General features: G+C 40.5%; 1 protein-coding gene and 1 long non-coding RNA gene across 2 annotated transcripts in view; one reads left to right on the forward strand and one right to left on the reverse strand.

Annotated features, from left to right (window-relative positions):
* Window positions 1-537: 537 nt before the first annotated feature.
* Window positions 538-12,939, reverse strand: LOC138788852 (uncharacterized). The gene is made up of 3 exons (XR_011362662.1): window positions 12,861-12,939; window positions 1,783-1,867; window positions 538-1,690 (listed from the first exon to the last, which is right to left on the reverse strand). It is a non-coding gene; the product is annotated as an uncharacterized lncRNA (long non-coding RNA).
* CACNA1I (calcium voltage-gated channel subunit alpha1 I) overlaps window positions 2,060-17,886 on the forward strand; it is a 495,446-nt gene continuing 479,619 nt past the window's right edge. Inside the window, exon 1 of the mRNA XM_069968882.1 lies at window positions 2,060-2,111. The gene's annotated coding sequence lies outside the window, so the exon portion shown is untranslated. The remainder of the gene's footprint in view (window positions 2,112-17,886) is intronic.

A 17,886-nucleotide genomic window follows, 5' to 3' on the forward strand; every position in this document is an offset into this window, starting at 1 on the left:
TCTGTTTGTCTATTGGCTATATATAGTGTTATTATTTCCATGTATTTTTATAGCAACAACATGCTCTGGAAAAATCTACTTACATGCACCCCTGTCCCCAGTGGGGCTCATAATCTAATTTTCCAGTCATAGCATCTATAGTCAGACCCCAACTCTACAGAGATTTAGATAACCTGGTTATGTTTTTGTAGTATAGTTGGTGTACCTGGTCCATTGGGAGAACATGTAAACTGAATGCATGTACTATATATATATATATATATATATATATATATATATATATATATATATATATATATATGCAGTATATCTATATATATCTATCTATATATATATATATATATTTTTTTTTTATCATATATATATATATATATATATATATATATATATATATATGCATGCAGTTTTAAGGGTATATTCACACAATGTATTTTTATATGTAAAAATTGCATGTAATATGCACCCCTTATTGTTTCCAATGGGAATGCGCACTTTAATCCACCATGTGAACGGCAGCATGCATTTCGTCTGCACCTATTTGAAATCCACGTGACTGAGTAACAAGTCATTTATCGTATTTATTCCACAGCAGAAAAAGCGTCTGGTTTGCCAGGATAGAGATTAGCTGAATGGAGCTAATTCACACCCCAAAACTCCTGCAGTATAGAATAAATTGTGCAGCAGAAATCGAATGGGAAAAAAAAAACATGCTGTCTAAATATACCCTAAAGATATAAATAAGTCGGTGTAGAAGAAACCAACTTTACTCTTCAGTAAATAAATGCAGGCGTTCGGTAAGGACCCGATCCCACGCACTTGCCAAAAACATTGCATTGAAGTGTTTAAGTAACATACATTTCTTCTTGCGTTGTTCAAATGATAGAGACGCCTATCAGAAAAACAGCAAAAGGTTCAAAAACCCCAAAAATGCAATAAAAACCCATTGGTCTAATGGTCAAAGCATTGGCTTCCCAATCCAGGGGTTCAGAGTTTGAGCACCACCTGGGTTGTTTGCTTACCTTTGATAAAAACCAAGAAAACACCAAAAACACCATAAACCATAAAAACACCATTCATCTGGCCATAGTGTTTTCAGAAGAAAAAAACCTCCATGACGTGTGAAGTGTTAAAAAAAAAACTTAGGTAGAACTAATTATTATTCAACTAGGAGGAAGAACGTCCTATTGAAGGTATCTCCCCTCCTCCTCCTCTGCATGCATGCTAATGGACCGGCGAGGGATCAGATTAACTCTTGTGTGGGAAGGGAAGCTTGCAGCAGAATTCCCTTCCACTCACCCTCATAGACATAGCAAGGCACAGGCAGAACAGGTGCCACTAGTGTGAGTTGCAGAGACCAATGTAGCGGAAGAGGAGCAGCTCAGGATGGAGTAACTTATCCACCGTGGCACCAACCTTTTCCAGAAGACATTGCAGCTGCCTTGGCTACAAACAGATGTCTTATCTAACTTGCTGCCCAATCTCCATGTCTGGTGATGGTACAGAAACTAAGCAGCGCACATTAACTCCAGACAAACAGACAAGCACATGCGATGATCCTTAGTGCTCGCGCTTGTATTCCTGAAAATGTAGCACTTCCCTGCAGACATCTGGTGTCACTGTTGTCTCTGGCTATTCATCTGTCCTTCTCCCTCTCTCATCCTCCGCTTTCTCATTCTCTCTGTCCTCCACGCTGAAAAAAAAACGAAAAAAAAAAAAACAGCCTGAGATCGCATGTGAGAGGCAGAGGGGAGAGATACCCAGGGAAGAAGCAACTCATCTCACCTCTGTTTTATTCCCTCATTGGATACCGCTCACTGGTTTGGAGCAGAAAGAAATTTTTCGACTTCATTATTCTGCCACCGAAGAGCTTTGAAAAAAAAAAAAAAAAGGAGAAACACTGAGATATCAGTGTGTGTGCAGATTAAGACATCTTAATTCCTTACTCCCAGGAGGACAATCTGTGCATCTAACCAAAAAGAGAGAGGAAAGAATGATCAAGGATGGGGTGTTTTGCTGCAATTGAATTGTCTGGTTGATATTCACCATTTACCTAAAAGCTTATTTCACCCTCTGGGAGAAATTTCTTGCAAGGATTTCTCGTCCATGCAAAGGTAAGTAAGAGATTGCCCGTTTGCCTGCCTTGTGGGCAGAGATCAAACTTTCACGTATATACTTTGTACCATCACCTGAGGATTCGTTGCTGTGTAGTTGATGTTTTTGGCTGTCGGTGAACCCCCCGGAGTGACTCCTCTGCGTCACCGCAAACATTCTGCATACAGGTTCCATTATAAGTTGTCCATCCGGTTCTACCTTTTCGTAATTTGCAAAAACAACCGATTGATATTTATATGTACGTTGTTCCCGTTAACTCTTCGTTGACTGTTAGCGTTGACGTAACAACCGTGGCTCTGAATTGATCCACTTGACCTGCAGCAGACACATGCTTCTGTTTTCATTGATATACAGTGGTAGATAATCTTCTTAGGATTCTGTTGCCTTTGATGTGGACAGCATACGACACAGCTGGGCTTAGACGGGCTTTGATCAGTTGTAGATATGAATCAGCCAAGAAGTCTTCTACCTTTGAACAATCTGTTTACTGACAGCGCTAACCTCACTCGAAAAGCAATCATACACATCAGCGATGGTCGGCAATCACCGGGGTGTCGTAATGTATACCGATGCACTAAATAAGTTTAACAGTAGGAACAAATACACTGCGAGTGTTTACTGATACGAAGCATCGTCCTCGGTCTTAGAGATGGACGCAGAAGACATGACCCTCTCGCAAAAGAGTTTGGCATCTAGGGGAACTGGTACTACAGGTGTCGTAAAAGGGTTGAGCAGTATTATATTAGGTCTTCGAATGGTGCAAATGATATCGGTGACTTTATTCTTTTAATGAGACTTGAGGGACTAGCGGTGAAGATTAGGCTGATAATGAGTTTCTGATGGCAAACTTAAGGGTCAGCAGTACATTGCTGCTTCACCGTAATTTGCAATATGTTAATACCATCGGCACCGATAACTTAACCAGGGCTGTGATGTGTTTCCTATTCTAGTTCTAGATTCATAGTATACGCTTTGTTGCACCTTCACCAAATTCTTGCTATTTGTTGCTCCTGCCGTATAACTCAAGGTCAAACAAGAACACATTAGACTTATTTATTTTTTTCAGAGCCGATGTCTTGGAATAAACTTGCGTTATGAAGGGTTATTGGACACGTTGCGGCGTATAATTGCCTGTATGGATTGTTTTGACCTATTTAGTGCTGCAGGGATTCTGAGCAATATTGTAAAGTATAAAAAAAAGACTGAAATTTTGCCAATTTGTGGCAATTAAAGGCAACCAAGCGAGAGTCTAATGAGAAGCCTGGATGTGGATGGGCTGACTGGCTGCAGATACCTTCTTGATCACCTTGCTTCTGGCATCAATTAGATAGAAAGAGATGACAATATAAACAGTATTATATATAATAAGCCCAGTTGACTACGTAGAGGCGGAAAAGAGGTTTGCTATACGTGGAAAGTGACTCTACATATAGGATATATAATGTGCACTGGAAACTACAGGATGACAATAACAGAGTGGATAGAAGGAAGGAAGTCAAGTTGGATGATGAAACATGGTGAAACCACAGAGATATATAAAGTTATTGGGAGATGCTCTTATACATCATACCTGACTGGGGGAGCCTACATTTTCCAATCCGCTATCATACCTCCACCATTTGTTTTCCTTTCATTCCCTAGAATTCGATATAGCCTTAGTAATTAATCTTATTAGATGTGACAAGTCTGTGATGCCATATGATGAGACGTGTCCCAGGTATCTCCTCCCCTTTTCCTCTTGTGTCTGTGTAACCAACAAATGTCTGTAGAAGCAGATGGTGGAAAATCGTAGCAAAACAAAGAGACCCTGGATGTGCCTCTTCTCCTGTCTACGTCATGAGAATTTATTGGTACATGAACACAAATTTAAGGGATGGAGGAAAGATTATGAGATATTCAGATGGACAAGAGAACAAATAGGCAGATGTGTGGAGGGAATCCTGCGAATACGCAGCAATGGGGGGGGGGGGGGGGGGGGCAGGGGGAAGGTTAGTGTAGAAGGATTGGCCCTAGAGGAGCAGGCGTACAGGTGAGATGAGCACACTACTCCACTCCATATATATATATGAGATAGATAGATAGATAGATAGATAGATAGATAGATAGATAGATAGTTAGACAATACATATACTGTATATGCAATAGATAGCTAGAGGAATAAATAAATGGAAAGATGGATGGATAGATAGATAGATAGATAGATAGATAGATAGATAGATAGATAGATAGATAGATACTAATTCCTTTTAATAATGCTTAGATTAGATAATTAAGAAACTGAGAAATTGATAGACACATAAATAGATATCAACAGAAATAGAAATCCAGACCTTCAAACGTGTAGTGAAAGGAATTTATAAAGTTTTCTTCCATCTTGTTCCACATATAAGGACCAACACTTCAGAGCAGATGCATCATCTACGCTTATTTCTTGAGCAGGTGGTACTTTTTATGGGCTTTTTTTTGCCAATTTCTTTTGGGGGCTGAGACATCTTGGCTAAAAAAAAACTACGCTAGGGTAGGAGTGGACTACTGCTGCACAATTGTTTGTTCAAAAACTGAAACATCAAAGTAGCTAATAAAAAAAAGCCATGCCCCTTTGAGTGTAAAAAATGAAAAATGGTGCAGCCAACGCAAACTGTTCAAAAATAGCGCAAACACCATTATATATCCAGTGCAGTTTTGTACACCATGAACAAAAACTCAGTATTAGCCAAAATTCAAGCACAAACTCAATGATGCATTTGTCCCTTCATCTTCCTCATGTGGGAATATTGGGAAGTGATACATATGTATACCACACATGGCTTGTGAGCAAACAATTACTTTCCACTAAGTTGTCATTGAACCAATATGCCCTATGTACATTACACACATACATCATAGTGAAAATGTTTAAATGCCACAAAAGTGAACAAGATAACTACGGTGTGTGTGTAAGTGTGGGATGCTACGGACAAACATAAAACATAATCACAATCTCATAGTAAACAGTTCGAGATGGGCCATATCCAGTGCACATGCTCAAACCTGTGATGCACATTGACTAGAGGAGTGGGTGTTAGTAGAGTCCCGGATATTAAAGTTTGTGAAACTAGAGCAAGTTTTTTGTTTGTTTTTTTTGCTGGTACCCATCAATATTTTTGCATTTTAGATAGATATGAGATAGATATAAGACAGATAGATAGACAAAACACAACAATCACTGAGTTCAGGAAGATCAGTGAAAAAAATCAAATTGAGTACTCATTTTAGAGTCTCCACTTATTGCCCCTTACAAAATTTGAATATGCAAAGAAGGGTCCGTGGAGCCTCAGTTGCGAGTCTCAAAACACGGGAATATCCAGATATCCCTCTCTCCAGAGAAAGAAGCCTATTGCCAAGGGGTGCCTTCCCAGTGGGGAGAACACCAAACCACACTGATACGTAGCCCCTAAGGTCCTCACTCTGTTGCAAGCATTGGAACCTAAATAAAGAAACACCAGGGTGGCCCCTATAAGTCAAATTCTAACTCTGTGGCAAGTTTAACCACATGAGACAAGGCTAGGCATCCATCCACAGACAGCTGTTTTGGGATATTTGCCCCTCGTCAGTGTGGAGCAGGATTCTGGCTACCAGGGGCAATGAAAAATAGACCAATTTAGGTCCCAATGCTCGCAACAGAGTGAGGACCTAAAGGGCTACGTATCAGGGTGGTTTGGTATTCTCCCCACTGGGAGGCACCCCTTGGCAACAGGAGAGAGGTATATTTGGCTATTTCCATGTTTTGAGACTCGCAACTGAGGCTCCACTGACCCCTTCTTTGCATTGATAGATAATAGAAAGATGATAGATAGATAATTGCTGAATAGATACATATATAGATAGTAGATAGCTAGATAGGAGATAGATCGATAGATAGTAGCAGAGAGTAAAGCAGCACTGCTTCTGTACACTCTTGGTGCCTGCGGATCTAGGTCTTGACCATAGACCGGAAGAAATATAGTGCAGAGAATCCACGGGACTCCAATGAAAAATCAGGTGAGTAACTGCATTTTTTATTTCTTAAAACATTGTGCAGAGCATCAATAGCGCAACGTTTCAGTGGCTTCACGCCATGCTTGTTTCAGTGGCTTTACGCCATAATTTTCACTGTGCTATTGATGTTTTGCACAATGTTTTAAGAAATAAAAAAAACACAGTTACTCACCTGATTCTTCATTGGAGAGCCATGGATTATTTGCAGTAGATAGATAAATAGATAGTAGATAGATTTCTGAAAAACTAATACATATATTGTATGGAGATTAATAAATGAATATAACTATGCTCAACAGGTTCTGGGCAATAGAATACAGTGAATATATTTCTCTCCAGAGAATTAGGTACTGGCCCCGCCATTATTTATCTACTGTTATCGACTTCAGCTCTAAAGAAATTACACAACCACTGAAATAGCAACCATTGATAGTCTTGGCTCTAGAAAAAAAAGCCAATATATCTCTCCACGTCAGTAAATAGGTTTTATGCGCTTGTCTGGAATTGTATTATATTTATTGTATTGTTCTACCATTTAGATGAATTAAAACAATTGCGAATATTGGAACCGCTGCAGATACAGATACAAGAGCAATGGCCACAATCTGGCAGGAACGCACTTTGCAGAACATTTGACACCTCCTTGTCTCTCCAATGGGCTGTGAAGCTGTTAACATCTTATTAGCACAGTGTTACACAATACACATACACATGCAATGAGTACTCCAGTAACAAGATATCATCACTGTTCCAGCATGTTCATTTACAAAAGTGGCTTTCACTTCTCATTGACTTTAGTGTCAGTCTGGGGAGTGGACATAGGCAGGGGTCGTAAAAAAAAATGATGCAATTTTAGCAGTGTATAAAATGGGATAGTTGTGATCCACCTTCTGCTGCCAGTTGTGTCTTGGCTCCATTGCCTGTGGCTAATGATCTACATCAAATATACAAATCAGGTACCAAAAAAAACCACAAACAGAAATAGCAAGGCATTAGCATATGTGAAATTGTAAGGAACGTCTCCATCCTCATGGAACTTTCGTCTTGGGAGAACAATTCCTGACAGTATCTGACGGTCTAGAACACCTCATTATCCATGAAATTTTTTTTCGAAAGTAATTTAATCTAGATTTACTCAATGATGCAGAACCTTTAGGGTCAAAAGGACGAAATTTAGAAGGATTTAATGATCCTGATTGTGAATGGGCAATCTAGAAATGAAAAGAGGATAGTCAGAGAAGTGAAGCATATTGCGAGGCTGTGCTGTCACTTTTTAAGAAGCGTTGGGGGTCCAACTGCAGAATCCCTTTTTCATTAAGAGATCCTAGCTCATCCACTTGAATGGAAATGTTGTGTCCACACAGCGCCAAAACCAATGCAGTGGTAGCAGTGGTGCCCCATAGAGTGGGGTAGTAGAAGGAGAAGGACGGCATTCTGTGGGTCGGTGGTGCTCGTGGTGGGGAAACCAGCAATAGGTAGCAAAAATCCCGGCACTCCCCAATAATTTTTTTTAATTTTTTTTTAGTGCAGATGCATCAATAGTTACAACTAGAACGCGTTTCAGCTGATGGCCGAAACGTGTACGGATTGCAATTATTGATGTATCTGCACAGAATAAATTAAATAAAATTATTGGTGAGTGCCGGGATTTTGTCTCCATAGAGTAGGGTGACACTCCTTCCATCAATTAATGGGGGTCTCAATGGTTACACTTCAATGGGTCAGCAAGTAACTACTTTGACTGGAATGCTCCTTTAAGTGTGACTTCTGGAGACCCAATCTAGAAACATGGAATTTTCCACATAAATTAGTTACTGCTATTAGTAGTCCTATACATACAGTAGTAGTGATATTCAAATACCTTTTCAGGATAGGCTGCCTCTGTATCTCTTTAATTAACAGTTGTCACTATGTGCACACACAGAAAAGGACATCCTGTTCCTCTATATTTCTATAGAACACACTCAGAAGCAGCAGCATGGAGGACATTATGGCAGTGTAAGCTGTAGTGTAACACTCAGTTGGGATAAAACACTTATTAGAACATTCAGCAGTCACTCTAAGGTAGGCTCTTAAGGCAGCTGTAACGTGACACGTCAGTCTGTGAGCTGATATACTCCACATGTAGCTGTTATTCAGAGTAAATGATGAGTTTGAAGGGAAGGAGCTGGAGAGGAGAAGCAAGAATTTCTCTCTGATAAGATAGTGTATAATACCAACATATAAAACTTTCTAATAGTTCTTTAAGACTCACCAGATTCAAGCTTTTTTTTATGCCTATCCCCTACAATTTGATCAACAAATATTCACAATCTATAAAGATCTTATTGACGACCAATGGGTCCAGTACATGAGAGCACTGCCGCCTCTTCAGTGTTCATCTCCACTCATCCTTGTATCAGCAGCGGTGTAGAGTGCTGCACTTGAACCAGGGGCTTGGGGGTAAAATATACTATTATGTAACCTTATTAGATCAGCAGGAATCATTTGTAATAATGGCTTGATGCATGCTGAGTACCAGCTCTTACAGCATGACATGATGGTATTCTGGCATCTAGTATATGTACAGTATATGATCTGTAAATGTCATATTGTGACATAGTTTTTTTTCGTTTTTGTTATTTACCAAGTTCTTCTCCTAATGACTGTTAGCTGAATTCTTCAACCCCAAGAACATTTTCCATCAGTAAAGCTTCTTGTAACTCTGCAATATTCGTTACATTACTGAAATAGCGCTAGAGATCTTGTTCACGTGTTTGAAGTTTGCATTTGCCAATATGTTTCTAGCTGGTGGGAGGAAAGCTATGGACGGAACAGAAACAAGTTGAGAAACAAGGAAGAAGCAGAGGGAAGTGTAGAAGCTATTGGGAACAAGATAGTGTCACTATCCATCTAATAACAAGGATGAGGTTGTGACAAGCTAAGTCAGTGTCACAGTCTATGGGGAAATTCTTCTGAATGCCTGAAGGAAAGGTAAACGTACTATATAGATACTTTGAAGATAATGTAGCATGCACCTGTTCAAACTCTATAGGGACACATATTATTGACAAGGAACATGGTGACGGTCAGCTGTCAATTTATTTCTACATTGGTAGGAAGAAAAGATGTTCAGACACGTTAATACATGAGGAATACAAATATTGATCAAGTCAGACATGTCAGAGATGCTGACAGGACTTTGTTAACCCTGTGGTGCCAGGATAATTTTTTTGGGTTATCCAAATGGTAATCCAATGCGCCTTTTTTACTCTAATAATGTGTTCTATTAAAGCAACTCTGTACCCAGAAGCTGCCCCCCCCCCCAAAACCACTTTTACCTTCGGATAGCTGCTTTTAATCCAAGATCTGTCTGGGGGTTTGTTTGGAAGGTGACGTAGTTATCATTCTAAAAAACAACTTTTAAACTTGCAGTACTGTGTCAAATTGGCGTGGCCTAGGATATCTGTGCCCTAGGCCTGGGACGCCTCTCCATCCCTTCCCCCTGCCCTCCTCATCATTAGGAACACCCCTAGAAGAATTTCTCATATTCATAACTTGTCTGAAAACTGCAAATGTGCTTTAACGATCCAGCACACCTGGGCAGTGTTCAGACGTGGTGATTAGGAGAAATCCTGTACGGGGCATTACTAATGTTGAAGAGAGTGGGAAGGAGGAAAAGAGAGGAATTGCAGGCCTAGGGCACAGACACACTAGGCCACACCCGTTTGACACAACGCTGCAAGTTTAAAAGTTGTTTTTTAGGACAATAATGCATCACCTGCTGAATGGACCCAAGGACAGATCTTGGATTAAAAGCAGCTATCCGATGGTACAAGCGGTTTGGGGGGGGGGGGGGCAGATTGTGGGTACAGAGTCACTTTAAAGTCTATAGAAAAATGCCCAAAAATGCTTGCATTGTATAAACAAATGGCCTTAATTCCAAAGTTGAAAGACAATTTTTTTTTGAGGTTGAACTATGGCATGTTGCTGCCTCAGAGGGACTTCATTCCAGTTGTCCCTGATCCTGGAGCTTTGTAAAGGCTGCTGATTGCAAGTACAGCAGGTTGACTTCATAAAGAAAGAGGAAGATCAGGTTCAAAAACCACATTATTTTCAAAAGCTGAAGAAATATGGTTATTATTGGCAAATCCTGCCCGTAACAGAAGGGCGGTCTAATTATCTTGATATAGGAGTGGCCCATTTGGTTTTCCAATATGCCTATGAATAATAACTTGAGGACCTACAAAACCAAGAAAAGGAATTGTACTATCTGGCATTAATCTGTATACCATGGAAGGCTATGAATATAGAAGATCTCTTAAAAAAAACAAAAAACAACAGTCCAGTTTTGTGTAATCTTAACAGAGGAATAAAACAAGCCACTTTAAGAATATGTCTACCAAACACTGTACTATAGAGTTACCTTGGGCCAAAGATTAAGTGAATATAAAGTTGAAAAAAATGACAGTCCAGGGCAGTGTGTGAATGGGTAATGGTTTCAGGGGACCAGTTGATGCCTGATGGAAAGACTTGACTGTTGCATAGTTGAACAAGCCGTCAAAAGGTCAATATTTCCAATGTTCCCACTTGTATGTTGCGAGGTAATAAATGGTGCATAACCTACTGGGGTGACCGGAAAATAGGGAAGAATCTGAACAATTTAGAACCAGGTGACATAAATCATATGGTAAAAAGTAATGGTCCATTTACAGAAAGCGATAATTTGCACAATTGATCATTTAACGATTTTGAAGCAAGATTTGGTTTTTATAACGATCAGAGTTTAGACAAAGAGATACATTGTTAGAAAAAATTGTTATTGAGATCGTTTTAAGATCGCTGAAGCCCATTTCACACATAGGGTGAATCTGTGAAAGACTGTTTAGACGAAGCGATCAGCAAATTTTCAGCAAACGACCAACGACGATTTGGGAACATGTTGAATTATTACAATGAACGATTTCTTGCTCGCCGCTTGATAGTTCGCTGTGTTTACACAAGCCGATTATCCCTCAATTGTGATCGTTATTGCGAAACTTCGAATAATAATCATTACGTGTAAATGCACCATAAGATAGAAACATAGAAGATTGTCAGAAAAAAGACCACCTGGTCTATCTAGTATGCGCTATATTTCCTTTGTTATTATCTTAGGATAGATATATGTCTATACCAGGCAGGTTTAAGTTCAATTACTGTGGATTTACCAACCACATCTGCTGGAAGTTTGTTCCAACCATCTACTACTGTTTCAGTAAAGTAATATTTTACCATATTGGTTTTTAAAAAAAATTACAGATCATTAGGAAGGTGACAAAGGGAGACTTTCTGTCTTTCACTTTTGCTAGTGTTATCCACACCGTTCAACGTATCCGTTCTTAATCAGTTACTTTTAACGGACAGAAAAACGTAGTCAACAATACTTTTTTGTCCGTTAAAAAAAACATCCCTTTCGATTTTTTTTTTAAATAATGGAAGTCAATAGAAAAACTTATCCAAATGGATGACACACAATTGCATCCCCTCCTCCATAAAACGTATACATTAAACGGGTTGCAAAAACGCAGTGTAAACCCAGTGTTAAGTGGTACATTCTCCATACAGTAAAACTTCATCAGCAATAAAACATCACTGAGAACAATGCTGAAATGTTTTCTCATAGGGCCAGTCCACACTGAGCAAACACGGCGCAATTCCGCGGCGGAGAGTGTCCTGCTTTGAGTGAATGGGAGAGCGCGCGCTCGTCCACTTCCTCTCCGCTCAAAGAATGAACATGTTAGTTCTTTGAGCGCAGAGCCGCGGCAGGACACTTTGTGCGGCGGAGTGATCCGCCGCGGAATTGCGCCGTGTTTGCTCAGTGTGAACTAGCCCATACAGTCTGACTTCTTCACATAGGGTATGTTTCAGGTACCTGGGTTTCTCCTGTCTTATCCTGTAAACCCTCTGCTTCCCACTGGGTCAGAGTCTCTCTCCCTGTGGTAAATCCTGGTCCCTCTCCCTGTGGTAAATCCTGGTCTCTCTCCCTGTGGTAAATCCTGGTCTCTCTCCCTGAGGTAAATCCTGGTCTCTCTCCCTGTGGTAAATCCTGGTCCCTCTCCCTGTGGTAAATCCTGGTCTCTCTCCCTGAGGTAAATCCTGGTCCCTCTCCCTGTGGTAAATCCTGGTCTCTCTCCCTGTGGTAAATCCTGATCTCTCTCCCTGAGGTAAATCCTGGTCTCTCTCCCTGTGGTGAATCCTGGTCTCTCTCCCTGAGGTAAATTCTGGTCCCTCTCCCTGTGGTAAATTCTGGTCCCTCTCCCTGTGGTAAATCCTGGTCTCTCTCCCTGAGGTAAATCCTGGTCCCTCTCCCTGTGGTAAATCCTGGTCCCTCTCCCTGAGGTAAATCCTGGTCCCTCTCCCTGTGGTAAATCCTGGTCTCTCTCCCTGAGGTAAATCCTGGTCCCTCTCCCTGTGGTAAATCCTGGTCTCTCTCCCTGAGGTAAATCTTGGTCTCTCTCCCTGTGGTAAATCCTGGTCTCTCTCCCTGTGGTAAATCCTGGTCCCTCTCCCTGTGGTAAATCCTGGTCTCTCTCCCTGAGGTAAATCCTGGTCTCTCTCCCTGCGGTAAATCTTGGTCCCTCTCCCTGAGGTAAATCCTGATCTCTCTCCCTGCGGTAAATCCTGGTCTCTCTCCCTGTAGTAAATCTTGGTCTCTACTCTTATTTCTGGCTTTTTCATAGAAATCTGACTTTCTTTGTCAATCTTTTTACCTCATAACACAACAGGATCTTCTTCTTGTTACCTTAGAACACACACCCTGACTGGATCTCCACACAAGATCCTTAGAGTCCCTCCTCTTTTTCCCAGTATGCACAGCACACATCTGCCTGTTAACTGCTTCACTGCTGGACAACTACAAATGTTGTCTGCTGGCACCACTGGCACTCTCTAACTGCCATACTAATTAACCCTTTACAGTTAGGCTATGTTCACACATAGTTTTTTTTTTTTAGTAAAGAACGGACGCTGATTGCAATTGCCTTAGCGTCCGTTCTTTACTGCAGGGGCGGCATTGCATTGAAGTCAATGCAATGACGCCCGCTGTGTTCATACATCGTTATTCTAACGCCCAATCTTTAGAACTGTTTTGATCCGTTTTTCCATTGACTTCCATTGTAAAAAACAGATAAAAAACAGATCCGTTTTTTTTAACAGACACAAAAGTAGTGTCAGCTACGTTTGTGTCTGTAAAAAAAAAACGGATCAGTTTTGTTCCGTTTTTTTTTTTACAATAGAAGTCAATGGAAAAACGGATGCACACAAATGCATCCGTTTTTTTCATCCGTTTTTTGCAGAAAATGGATTAAAAAAACAGATAGCAAAAACTCAGTGTGAACCTAGCCTAATAAACACTTACATTCCCAGCTCTTGCACTGCCTCACGTATCACAGAGCTCTGGCTGTTGCCGTGCAGTGCTTCTGGTATCAGGGGTCATGACGCCACAGGCCCGCTCAGCCAATCAGCAGCTATAGGGGACCTTATGCACTGAACAAGAGTTGGACATATGGAAGTAGGATAAGAGTAAGATATAGCATCAGCCCTATTATTCTTGTTAGCAATTTTGTAGGTAAGCAAAAAAACCTCAAAGACAGCTAGATATTTGCAATTTCAATCTTAGGTAACAAAGACTATATTACAAATATCTCTTTCCTTGATATGGACCACATAATAAGCTCTGCAATAATTTTGTGAAGATGATAGCTACCCTTAACCAAAGAGCTCAGAGATTAGGAAACGTTATTGATCCTTCACTGTTATCTTGTTCAGCTTTCTATAGTCTATCCAGGGTCTCAAGGAACCCTTCTCCTTAATGAAAAAATGCCTGCTCTGGCTGTGGGTGATGCTTGATGAATAAAGCCCCTTCTTCTGGATATAGCTGGACAAGCCCTCCACCTGGGGTAATAAAAGGAGTAGTCTTAGTCCTGATGAGCTTCATGGCCAGGCAGAAGATTGATCATGCAGTCATAATAATGAAGAAATTGGAGCATTTCTGCCTTCTTTTTAAAAAACACATCAATGTTATTAGAGTTGAGGACATCCATAAGAAGATCTTAATTAAAGAAGGGACAGAAGAGGAGAGATACAAGCCTCCCCAACTAATAAGTTATCCAGTTGTCCACTCTAAAGTGGGGTTGTGCACATGGAGTATCGGCAAGCTTGATGCTGCGTTTACACGGAGCGATAATTCACCCAATCGAACAATTTCAAAATAACGATGTGTTTTTTAGATGGAATCATAGATCGTTTGGGAACATTGTTATTGAGATCGTTTTAAGATCGCTTAAGCCTATCTCACACAGGGTGAATCGGTGAAAGACTGTTTACACAAAGCAATCTGCGAATTTTTAGCGAATGACCAACAATGATTTGAGAACATGTTGAAAGATCAAAATGAAGGATTTCTTGCTCGTCGCTTGATCATTTGCTGTGTTTACATGAGCCGATTATCGCTCAAATGCGGTTGTTTTTGCAAAAATTCGAACTGTAATCGTTCCATGTAAACGCAGCCTTACAAGCCTGGATAAATGCCAGATAATAAAACCAAAATGCTAACTTTAATTGGTTATCATGCAAATAAGCGGGGGAGGTATGGTAACCATATAAAACTTTCTTCAATGATGGAGACATTTGATGATGTTAGATGTAGTGTCCATGGGAGCAAACATCTGCAACTTTTGGGCCACAGAGTGGTTCAAGAAGTTCTCTGAGGGTCTTGAGGTAAATAATAAGGAGTAGAGGAGACTCCAAATGTATGGAAGATTCCATGAAAAAGTATTGTTTCTTTGCGAAGGAGACAATTTTTTCTGAAAATGCCAACTAAGTTAAGGCCACAGAGTTTCTCAGTCTTTTAGGATGACTGGGATAGTCCTGGCATAGCTGACCTTTCTAGGTAGCGTAAAGACAACAAAAACTCTGGTATTCTCATCTGAGGGCACAAAGGTGTGGCCCACTTTCATAGCCTCCTAATGGGTGGCGCTGTGAATGCAGTAGGTGTTACTGGACTACTAAATTCGGAACAAGTCTTGGTAAATGGTGAGAACACTACTTGAGCCCTATCCCTAAAGCAAACATCCAATGGAGTGGCGAACAAGATGATGAAAGAAATGGGAATATCTCCCCCCACCAGCTCATCTTTAGGCTATGTTCACACACCTGCGAACGTAGTGGTCATCGCACACAACGGTTGTAGGTTTCCTAATTCAATGAGTTTTATTGTTTTCAATAGAACTACGTCTTTTTGAAATCAAGGTGCAAAACTGGATGGGATTCAGTATTATTATTCGACGGTGTAGTACGGTTTATTTAAAGCATAACTATAATTTCAGTAGCCAGAAAATGAAATTCCTCAAATAAAATGCCCTCGTGTTACCCTTTAAAAAGAGCCCTAAACTGCGTTGATAGCTTGTGCGCTCGCTGAGATATCCCCAGTTGTCTGGCTCAGAGGAATAAATGAATTTTTCTTCTGGCTGAGAGAAAGTGGGCGTGGCCTATCCCTCATCTCCCTGGCTGTGTCCCTCCATTCACTGAGCAGCACCTTAGCAGATGTATCACACACAGTGGGATCAGATAGAGCCCCAGCATACAGTATCACAATGTAAGATTAGATACAGAGCCCTAGCAGATGGTATCACACACAGTGGGATTAGATACAGTCATCTGCTCTCATTACACTGTAGGATAATGTCAGCCATTGAGGTGGGGGCACCTGCTGCAGACATCTGATAGTGAGTGTTATATGTACTATGGAAGGACTACAGCTGTGTTGTGCTGGGACTTGTAGTCCTCCCCTCAGTGACTCACCCACTCTCCCTCATGCAGTACATTGGAGGCATGTGCCTCCTGGTTGAAGCTCTGGGTATTTGTCCCTCCATCCAGCTCTTCCCCTGCGCTGCTTCTCACACACAACACCCTCAGGTCTGCTATGTGATCTCTGTGAGGGGAGGGGGGAGAACGTGCTGCTAGGAGGGGGGGGGGAGGTTTTGTTTATGTTTCTCTCTGTGTCGGGGCTGTTATCTGATGCTGCTGTCAGAGTCTGTACTCTAGGTACGGGTCTGCAGGGAGGGGGCGTGTCCAGCAGGAATGCAGAAATAAGTCAGAGGCAAACACAGCTTAATGGGGACTTTATGCTTTATGTATTTAAAAAGCTGTTCATTTTAGGTTATTAATGTATATTGCAAAAATTCTTATCATGCCATAAGCTAAAGTTCGCTCATCTCAACTTCAAATGTCCGTCCCAATTTTTTTTTTTTTTTGTGCAATTCATTAAAATCCAAATTCTCCATACGGCCATCCAAATGCAACAAGGAGGTAAAAATATAAGTCATATATGGTCAAAACAACCCATGAGTTTTGACCTCTTTGACTCATACAGTTTTAACTCATGTTTTATGAGCACGATCAGCACACCAGAGGCACCTCAGCTATCACATGCTGTACATCCAACCATGTACACTATTTCCATCACCACCATATGTTTACTGGCAGAGACTCATATGCTATATTACCTATTGTAAGGACTACAGTATGTGTGTCCTCAAGCATCACTTTTACTAGGTTCTGAGGTTTGGGTAGGAGATATATACAAATGTATGAGATGCAAATAACGTAAAAACTGTAGTCATTTTTACGGAGTGGAAACATAGCTGTAAAGTATAATCACAGTATAGATCAGATTAAAATACTAAGACTAAGAAGTGTGAGATGAGAGAAATTAAAGGTCCTGCCATTGACAAAAGGGAATGACAGAGCTAAGCCTCTCCAAAAATCACTTTAACGTGAAGAGCGTGAAGTGCAAAGGAGGAGTGATGTAAGTTTTGGAAATTCATGATTATTTAATATAAATCAGTCTCTCTGCTATTTTAAATTCCAATCATGCAAATCTATAATTTAGAAGAAGTAAAATGAACAGAAACCTTTCCCTCCGGAGCCGAGACACGTCTGAGCCATTCATACAAGGATGCCTGCGATATTCACCTGTAATTTACTGTTTATAACAGAGGGTAATGGGGAAGATTGTCACTAGAAAAATGACACATCTTTGAGAGCTTCTGTTATCTATTGCCTTTTTTTAATCATTCAAGTAAGGATCATTTACAATAATGCAAAAGTATAATCGTTCAGCTTATTTGCTCCAGTGTATTTAACGTGAAGAATGAAGAAACTGCAAAATGTTGTGATTAAAAATCTCCTACAGTTCTGTGTCTCCTGTTCCTATAGAGACCATTGTATCCCTATGGTTACAGACTACAAACAAGTCCTGTGTAGTCAGGTATTGTGGTCATACTCTCTTTTCACTGTTGCCATTCTGTTAACATACATTTAGTGGGTTAGTAAAAAAATAAAAAGTAGGGTGCCAACGGAGGACAATACCAACTGAATCAGACTATGCAGGATTTATTTGTAGAATTGAATCATTAAAACACATTGGTCTGCATAGGAACTTGAAACACAAAACCAGTCGATATTTTTAACCAAAACTTTTTGGTCAGTTTCATTTTTTAATGTTAGTAGATATATTTTTTTATGTGGGAAATTGAATTGGTGGAATAATTCTAAAGCTGTTGAAGCTAATCCTTAAAGGGGAACTATCAGCACGTTAGACAAATCTAAGCTGCTGATACGTCCCTATTGCACAGGAAACACTGAGGAGGGAGCTATATCTCTTACCTTGCACCATTCTAGTACAGTTAGCTATGTTCTCCATGGTCCGGTGAGACCATTAGGAGCATGGGGGAG

The sequence above is a fragment of the Dendropsophus ebraccatus genome, chromosome 4, assembly GCF_027789765.1.
Source record: "Dendropsophus ebraccatus isolate aDenEbr1 chromosome 4, aDenEbr1.pat, whole genome shotgun sequence".
Classification (NCBI taxonomy): domain Eukaryota; kingdom Metazoa; phylum Chordata; class Amphibia; order Anura; family Hylidae; genus Dendropsophus; species Dendropsophus ebraccatus.